This window comes from Staurois parvus, unplaced genomic scaffold, assembly GCF_062004578.1.
Source record: "Staurois parvus isolate SC_StPar_1 unplaced genomic scaffold, SC_StPar_1.0 ptg000668l, whole genome shotgun sequence".
In the NCBI taxonomy this organism is placed as follows: Eukaryota; Metazoa; Chordata; class Amphibia; order Anura; family Ranidae; genus Staurois; species Staurois parvus.
Window position 1 is genome coordinate 7,367,096 of NW_028318464.1, and position 8,581 is coordinate 7,375,676.

Below are 8,581 nucleotides of genomic sequence, written 5' to 3' on the forward strand. Positions count from 1 at the left end.
GCATTTCAAAGGCTGAAACAAGCTCTCTGTGCCCAACCTGTGCTTGTGACTCCAGATTTCACAACAGAGTTTGTGGTACAGACTGATGCCTCTGACGTGGGACTTGGTGCGGTACTGTCCCAAATCAGAGATGGGGAGGAGCACCCTGTGGTCTACCTAAGTAGAAAGCTCAACAAACATGAGAGAAACTATGCCATTGTGGAGAAGGAAGGTTTGGCCATCAAATGGGCCTTGGAGGCCCTGAAATATTACCTGTTAGGAAGGCAGTTCAAGTTGGTTACTGATCATGCCCCGCTCAAATGGATTTGCGATAACCAGGAGAAAAATAGCCGAGTGACAAGGTGGTTTCTTGCGCTACAAGCGTTCAGATTTACGGTGGAACACAGAGCGGGGAAACTGCAAAGCAATGTAGATGCCCTCTCCCGGGTCCATTGCCTGGTTGGGACAGTTGCTCAGCCGCAGGGGCTTGAGCAGAGGGGGGGGATATGTGACAGTATGAACGGCAAAGTGTTGGATGGACGATATGTGTCACCTCGCATGAGATCATACGGTGAGGTGTAAGGTGGAGTCCACTCCGGGTTTTTGGGGCCACAATGGCAGAGGTGGTTCCGGACCAGAGTTTGGGCTCCACTGATGTCCACCAACAGGTGGTATAAATAAGACAGGGCTGGAGCAAAGAGTTGCTTGTGGCCTGGGACTCAGAGAGGTATTCTGAGAGAGCTGTGTGTATGGACTATACCTACAAGAAAAGGTTTGCTGTTATTTTGTTTTGGTGACAGGGAGAAGCCCTTCACCTCTGAGAGAGGAATCATCTTCTGTTTAGTTAGTGCCTGGATGGCAAGGGTTTATTTTGATGTTTTGTTTATTTTGATATTTCTTGCAAACCTTTTTAATAAAACTGACAACCAGTCAGATTTTGACGAAAGCCTGCTGTGCGGTCTACCTTTGTCCCAGGGAAGGAGATCCCCCACCTGAGCTAACCCCCACAATACCTTTGGAAATTCACAATGCTACCCCCATGCAAATCCCTGGAAGAAATGTCCAAGTCTGGAAACCCAAATGTGTGCATGAATACAATTTGTTTATGGGGGGAATCAACTACAATGATCAGATGATCCAGTCCTTTCTTGCTTCAAGAAGAACCCACCAATGGTACAAGAAAGTTTCTATTTATCTTTTCAATTTAGCCATTTATAACTCATATGTGATCTACTGCAAATCCACTGAGAGATCCATATCCTTTCTTGGCTATGAAGAGAAAATTCTCACTGACCTTTTGTACCCACCAGAAGGCCCACCAGAAAGCATTCACTCAGATGCAGTGAGGAGACTCCACGAACACGATTTATTGTTTATTGACCATGCCTCTGTCTGCTACCTGTACTGTCTATGAACCATACTGCCTACTGCCAGGACCAGTATTTTGGCTGTGCTGACCATGTTTCTGTCTGCCGACTGGACAATTCCTTTGGCTGTTGCTGACCACATCACTGCCTGCTGCCTGGACCAATGTTTTGGCTGTGCTGACAATATCTCTGCCTGCTGTCTGTACTGACTATTGACAGTATTCCTGCCTGCTGCCTTTCACTGCTTCCTTTCACTGTTGCTTACCACGTTCCTACCTGCTGCCTGTGTACAACTGCACTACTAAAATAGCAGGTAATCTTTTGTTTACTGTTTTCTCAGCAGGATGTATTTTGGGGTGTAATTCTTGGTATGTACATGCTATGTGTTAGAAATATGAAGGGCCTTCAAAAATGTCATTTGTGAGCATTTTTACTGTCCTGGTGTTCCAGGGCCTTCAAAAATGTGATAAGCAGTCAGGAAATTAGGTGTGTAATTTATGCCCCTAGAACACCTGAAGGTGCTCCTTGCATGTTGGGCCTCTCTATGTGGCTAGACTGTGAAAAGGTCTCACATGTGGCATGCTCACACTCAGGAGGGGTAGCAGAATGCGTTTTCGTGTGTAGTATGCCTATGCCGTGTTAGGGAAATAACAATTTTGTTTAATTTTTCAAAGAATTGTGATAAAAAATTACAACTTCAAGAAACTCACTATGCCTCTTACTAAATACCTTGGAATGTCTACTTTCCAAAATGGGGTAATTTAGGGGGGTATTTGTACTGTCCTGGCATGTTAGGTCCTCAAGAAATGAGATAAGTAGTCAGTACGTTGGGTGTGATCATTTTTCTGTGATTGGTACCATAGCTTGTAGACTGTATAACTTTGCACAGACCAAATAATATATGCTGATTTGAGTTCTTTTTACCAAAGCAATGTAGCAGTATAAATAAAAATATTTTAAGCAGTTATAGAGGGTAGATGAGTGTTATTATTTGTACAAGTTGTACTAACACTGTAGAGATAGTAATGGTAACACCTGAATGGTCACAATTTGGGGAATGCAGTGCTGCTCAAGGTCTGTCTTGCAATATTAATGTTATAATGTTATTCTGAACCCTCTGCATTACATGGCCACATCTCTTCCCCGTCACTTCACTATACAAAACCAGATGTTACCACCTCACAGCACACAACATAAATGGTTTTGACAGACTATACATTGCCACTAATGCGGTTTACAATTTCAGCTGTACTATAAACTGCAGAGTCTGTGTTTATGGTTTTGGTGATTGTCATCTTATATTCCAGTGCCTCACTCATAGATTCTACCAGGACTTTCTTAATAGTAAGGCATATGTATTTTTAATTTCCTTTTGAAGTTCCAACCCATTAGAACATAAATGACTGTGATAATACGACTGTTGATGAAGGCTACAGAAATGAAAATATTGTTCACCTTAGTGGTAGATGTGAATATGACCGAAGTGGATGGGTGCACAGCTAAAAGAAATGCTACATGGAATGGAAGCCAACAAACAAAGAAGCCAACAATTACAAAAAGGATCATTTTTATTGGTCTCATTGACTGAGAGAACTGGCTTTGCACACCTCTAAACAGCACACTATAACAAGCAGTGATGAGCACAAATTTGGTAACAAAGTCTAACAACAGCAATCAAATTCTCCACCTTCTGCTTAAGCTCTACTAGCATAACATAAATGTATGAACAGCTCTCTGTCCTATCTATGCTTTTGGTACTTGTATACCGGAAAACAAAAGAAGGACTGCTTAGTAGAAAGGCCAGGATCCATATATTCAAACATGCCACATATGATTTTTTCACAGTTTTCTTGTTCTGACACCACACAGGCTTGATGACCAAGGCACAACAGTCAATGTTGATCATAGTGAGAAGAAGGACACTAGCATACAGGTTGAGCAGTAGCATGGAAGGGATGAGCTTATATGTGAAAAGACCCAATGGCCAGTGTCCTAGGACTATTGTCATGATAGAAAATGGGACAAAGAAACAACACACAAGGTCTGCAACTGTCAGGTTGAGGAACCAAGCTGAGTTCACTGTCTGTTTTATTACAAAATGGTTACCCACACTACTAAGCCATTGCCAGTATCTCCAAGCAGAAACACTGTGATGTACATGTAGATATCAACCCAGTCAATGATTAACAATTAATGAGGTGTAGGAGGTTCCCCATCAATATACAGTAGGTATAATTGTAACTATAGTTGCCATAAGTAGAGTAATTTAAAGAATCCATGTAAAATAAACCATACCATTCTTTGTTTTCTCTTTGGTGACCTGTAAAACATAGGGATACAGCAAAGTATAGGGGTCTGCACACAACCAGAAAGTAGCCATTAAAGTAGAAGTAAACGCAAAACTTTTTTTTTTTTTTTCATTTTGTATAGTGTAAGGGAGGGTTATGACTTCTGTCAGTATTTTGTTTGTTATGACTTCTGTCAGTATTTTTTTTTGCCATCCGTGAGCCATCGGGGAAATTTCCCTTCATGTTGTGCCCCATAACCAAAACAAGAAGTAAAGGAAAATCCTTTAAAGTTAGGGAATCTCTGTTTGTCATCGGGATCACCAGAAATAGTGTCCCCATTGGATGATTTTCCCTATATTCCTGTTCTGGTGACAACCCAAAGTTTGGGCTTTTCTTTCACATTTTCATTTGGTGATAACAATAAACAGGACAAATAGAGAGGGTGAATCTTCCTAACAGGGACACAGACAGTATTGCAAACCTGGCAAGTATTCTAATCCCACTCCACTGTATTCAGATTTAAAAAAACGTTTTGTCTTTACTTATACTTTAAGTTAATGCAAACTGAAAAACATAATGTTGGAATCTTTTTAGTATTTCAAGTACTGCATGTTTTCAGCTGTAGATGTCACCATTACCATGCAATTCCCTATATTTTAGTTAATACTAAACAAACATACTAAAAATGAACATTGCGCATTTTGATTCATAGTGAACAAATTAAACAATATTACCTTCTACATCCCTTCCCTAGGGGAAAATTAAATGAAAAGTACACTTAAAACTCAAATAGTAAAACCCAGTATAAGATATAAAGTCAGGTCCATAAATATTGGGACATCAACACAATTCTAACATTTTTGGCTCTATACACCACCACAATGGACTTGAAATGAAACGAACAAGATGTGCTTTAACTGCAGACTGTCAGCTTTAATTTGAGGGTATTTACATCGAAATCAGGTGAACGGTGTAGGAATTACAACAGTTTGCATATGTGCCTCCCACTTGTTAAGGGACCAAAAGTAATGGGACAATTGGCTTCACAGCTGTTCCATGGCCAGGTATGTGTTATTCCCTCATTATCCCAATTACAATGAGCAGATAAAAGGTCCAGAGTTCATTTCAAGTGTGCTATTTGCATTTGGAATCTGTTGCTGTCAACTCTCAAGATGACATCCAAAGAGCTGTCACTATCAGTGAAGCAAGCCATCATTAGGCTGAAAAAACAAAACAAACCCATCAGAGAGATAGCAAAAACATTAGGCGTGGCCTAAACAACTGTTTGGAACATTCTTAAAAAGAAGGAACGCACCGGTGAGCTCAGCAACACCAAAAGACCCGGAAGACCATAGAAAACAACTGTGGTGGATGACCGAAGAATTCTTTCCCTGGTGAAGAAAACACCCTTCACAACACTTGGCCAGATCAAGAACACTCTCCAGGAGGTAGGTGTATGTGTGTCAAAGTCAACAATCAAGAGAAGACTTCACCAGAGTGAATACAGAGGGTTCACCACAAGATGTAAACCATTGGTTAGCCTCAAAAACAGGAATGCCAGATTAGAGTTTGCCAAACAACATCTAAAAAAGCCTTCACAGTTCTGGAACAACATCCTATGGACAGATGAGACCAAGATCAACTTGTACCAGAGTGATGGGAAGAGAAGAGTATGGAGAAGGAAAGGAACTGCTCATGATCCTAAGCATACCACCTCATCAGTGAAGCATGGTGGTGGTAGTGTCATGGCGTGGGCATGTATGGCTGCCAATGGAACTGGTTCTCTTGTATTTATTGATGATGTGACTGCTGACAAAAGCAGCAGGATGAATTCTGAAGTGTTTCGGGCAATATTATCTGCTCATATTCAGCCAAATGCTTCAGAACTCATTGGACGCCGCTTCACAGTACAGATGGACAATGACCCAAAGCATACTGCAAAAGCAACCAAAGAGTTTAAGGGAAAGAAGTGGAATGTTATGCAATGGCCAAGTCAATCACTTGACCTGAATCCGATTGAGCATGCATTTCACTTGCTGAAGACAAAACTGAAGGGAAAATGCCCCAAGAACAAGCAGGAACTGAAGACAGTTGCAGTAGAGGCCTAGCAGAGCATCACCAGGGATGAAACCCAGCGTCTGGTGATGTCTATGCGTTCCAGACTTCAGGCTGTAATTGACTGCAAAGGATTTGCAACCAAGTATTAAAAAGTGAAAGTTTGATTTATGATCATTATTCTGTCCCATTACTTTTGGTTCCTTAACAAGTGGGAGGCATATATGCAAACTGTTGTAATTCCTACACCGTTCACCTGATTTGGATGCAAATACCCTCAAATTAAAGCTGACAGTCTGCAGTTAAAGCACATCTTGTTCGTTTCATTTCAAATCCATTGTGGTGGTGTATAGAGCCAAAAATGTTAGAATTGTGTCAATGTCCCAATATTTATGGACCTGACTGTACCTTGTTAATGTGAGCTCAAAAGTTGCCCACAGTTTCTTTAAATATACAGCTTTTATTAGAATTATTTCCAGTAGTCCTGCCTTGAATGTCCTTGTTCAGGCACTTTCTGTTATGAGGTGAAAACTGTCAATTTGAAAATTGCATTGCCACCCTGTCACATGCTGTTAATGTGGTGACTACAAGGGGATGTGTTGACACACATTGCTGAGGTATGTTGCACTATTGTCAGGAAGCCAGTGCAGAGCAATGATGTGCAACTGATGCTGTAGCAAGTGCATGTAGCCAGGAAGTGGCTGAAAGACATTGGAGGAGATTAGCAAAATTGAAAAAATTTTAATAAAAAGTTGAAACAAATAAAAACTGTACTTTTTTATTAGTAACAGTAAAAAAAAATTGGCCAGGCAGGTGCTTTCTTACTCCGGGTGGACGTCATATGACATCCTGCCACTTGCACACCCCGTGCATGCCTTAGCAGGGCTGACAAACTGGCGGCCCTCCAGCTGTTGCAAAACTACCAGTCCCATCATGCCTCTGTCTTTTGGAGTCATGCTTGTAACTGTCAATCTTGCAATGCCTCATGGGACCTGTAGTTTGGCAACAGCTGGAGGGCTGCTAGTTTGACACCCTTACCTGTTTGACATACACCCTTCACACAAGACACAAGTGCAGTTGTTGGTTTGGGCTGTCAATGACAGGCTATGTGCTGGAGCCCCCCTTCCCCCCCCTCACCTTTTTTCTCTTGGTGTCAGGAAAACTTGTCAGAAGTGACTCAGCAGAGGAATGAAGCAGCAGACAGAAATTACACTCAGTGTTCTGGATTGAGACATGTACACACTATAGAGGGATGTGCTTTGTTCATATTTCATGCCTGAGGTTTACAACCACTTTACTAATATGATATATTAAATGGAGAGAAAAAACTAGAGTGAAACCCCAGCTAAATATTTTACTTCTAAATTTTGGACAGAATGAATAAAGGTTAGAACATTTGTCAAGTTTATGTTGCTGTTTGGATCGACTTTCTATGGTGTCACATGGATAAGAAGTAGTAGAATCTCTCAGACAGGGTTATAGACAGCACTTAGAACCCCATTTAAAACTCTGTATTTTTATGTTTTACATATGCTCATTGTGAATAGCACCCCAACACACTAAGGCAAAACACCTGCATTTACGCATACAATAACACATAACAATGCGTGGTATTGTCCTGCAACACATTGCATGAGAAACTAATAGGTCATCCAATTTTTTTTTGAGAAGTTCATTGGTAGCCCATTGATTTTAATGAGCTTTCTCAATACAACTCTTGTTATGCGTGACATAATGCACGTTAAAAAACATTTTAAAGCACCACAAAAATGTAAATGGGCCCTAAAGTACTTTCACAGAGAAGTACAGCATTAGACTTCCTCTGATGTTCACCATACTTTAAAATCTGATTGTATAATCTCCTTTAGATCTACCAACTTTTTTTGTAGTGCAAGGGCCTGCCTTATTGGAAGAAGGTTGGTTGGATAGTCTAGGCCAGATTGTACCATTTATGGTGACCCTTGGCATTTTTTTTCCACATATGTCTCACTGGAAAAAGTCCCAGTGTGTTTCCCAAATCAGCACCTAAAGAAAGTTCTAGCTTCTAACTATATAACTATTAAAACGCTCTAATTGGAGAGTGACCACTCCACCGAGAGTTAAGAACCCAAACGCTGGTAGACGGTTTACTGTGTTAACAAATCTCTTTCTTGAAGGGATCATTGTTTGTCTTGAATAAAGCCCAATTTATGCTACTGGAGTGCTGGTGAGTTCTGAGTCATCGCAGGGCAGGTCATCACTGAGAGCGACAAGAAGAGCCAAGCAAATCCAGTGGCTTCTAAGGGGGAAGTGTTACATATCCAATATGTGTGTGTGTGTATATATATATATATATATATATATATATATATATATATATATATATATATATATGTATGTGTACCACTACTCCCTTAGGAGTCGCTAGAAGATTTGGGTCTCCCTATAGTCCTGCACAGCCAGGCATGACACATCTTCAGAGAGCTTGCATCAGCTGGACCGCTCCTTCCCTGCCATACAAGTGGTCCTCTCTCAGGGGATCATGAGCTCTGAGCTTTCCACTTTTACAACTCCAGGCCTGCAGGTAGACCCCATCCCACTGGGCCTCCTCGCAGCCTCCTTCCTTCCTTTCCTCTTTTATAAAGACCCTGAAGAGTACAAAGTTCAAAGATTGTGTCATATTTATTTATTATTTACTGTATCTATGGCGATTATCTTACGCTGAAGCAAAGCTGTGCTCCCACATATCACTTTGCCCTGAGCTATTGGGTAAAAAATCAGTAGTATCAGACAACATAAAAGAATAGAGGCAGACATTCTATAGGCAACAGAAAGAGAAAGAAGATGTCTAAAACCTGGCCATACATGCATCGAATTTTGGCCTATTCATGCTAAATCTACCAAAATTCACAC

The 8,581-nt window shown here is 40.9% G+C and overlaps 1 pseudogene; it reads right to left on the minus strand.

Annotated features, from left to right (window-relative positions):
* Positions 1 to 2,557: 2,557 nt before the first annotated feature.
* LOC149447885 (C5a anaphylatoxin chemotactic receptor 1-like) lies at positions 2,558 to 3,533 on the minus strand (annotated as a pseudogene).
* Positions 3,534 to 8,581: the final 5,048 nt, after the last annotated feature.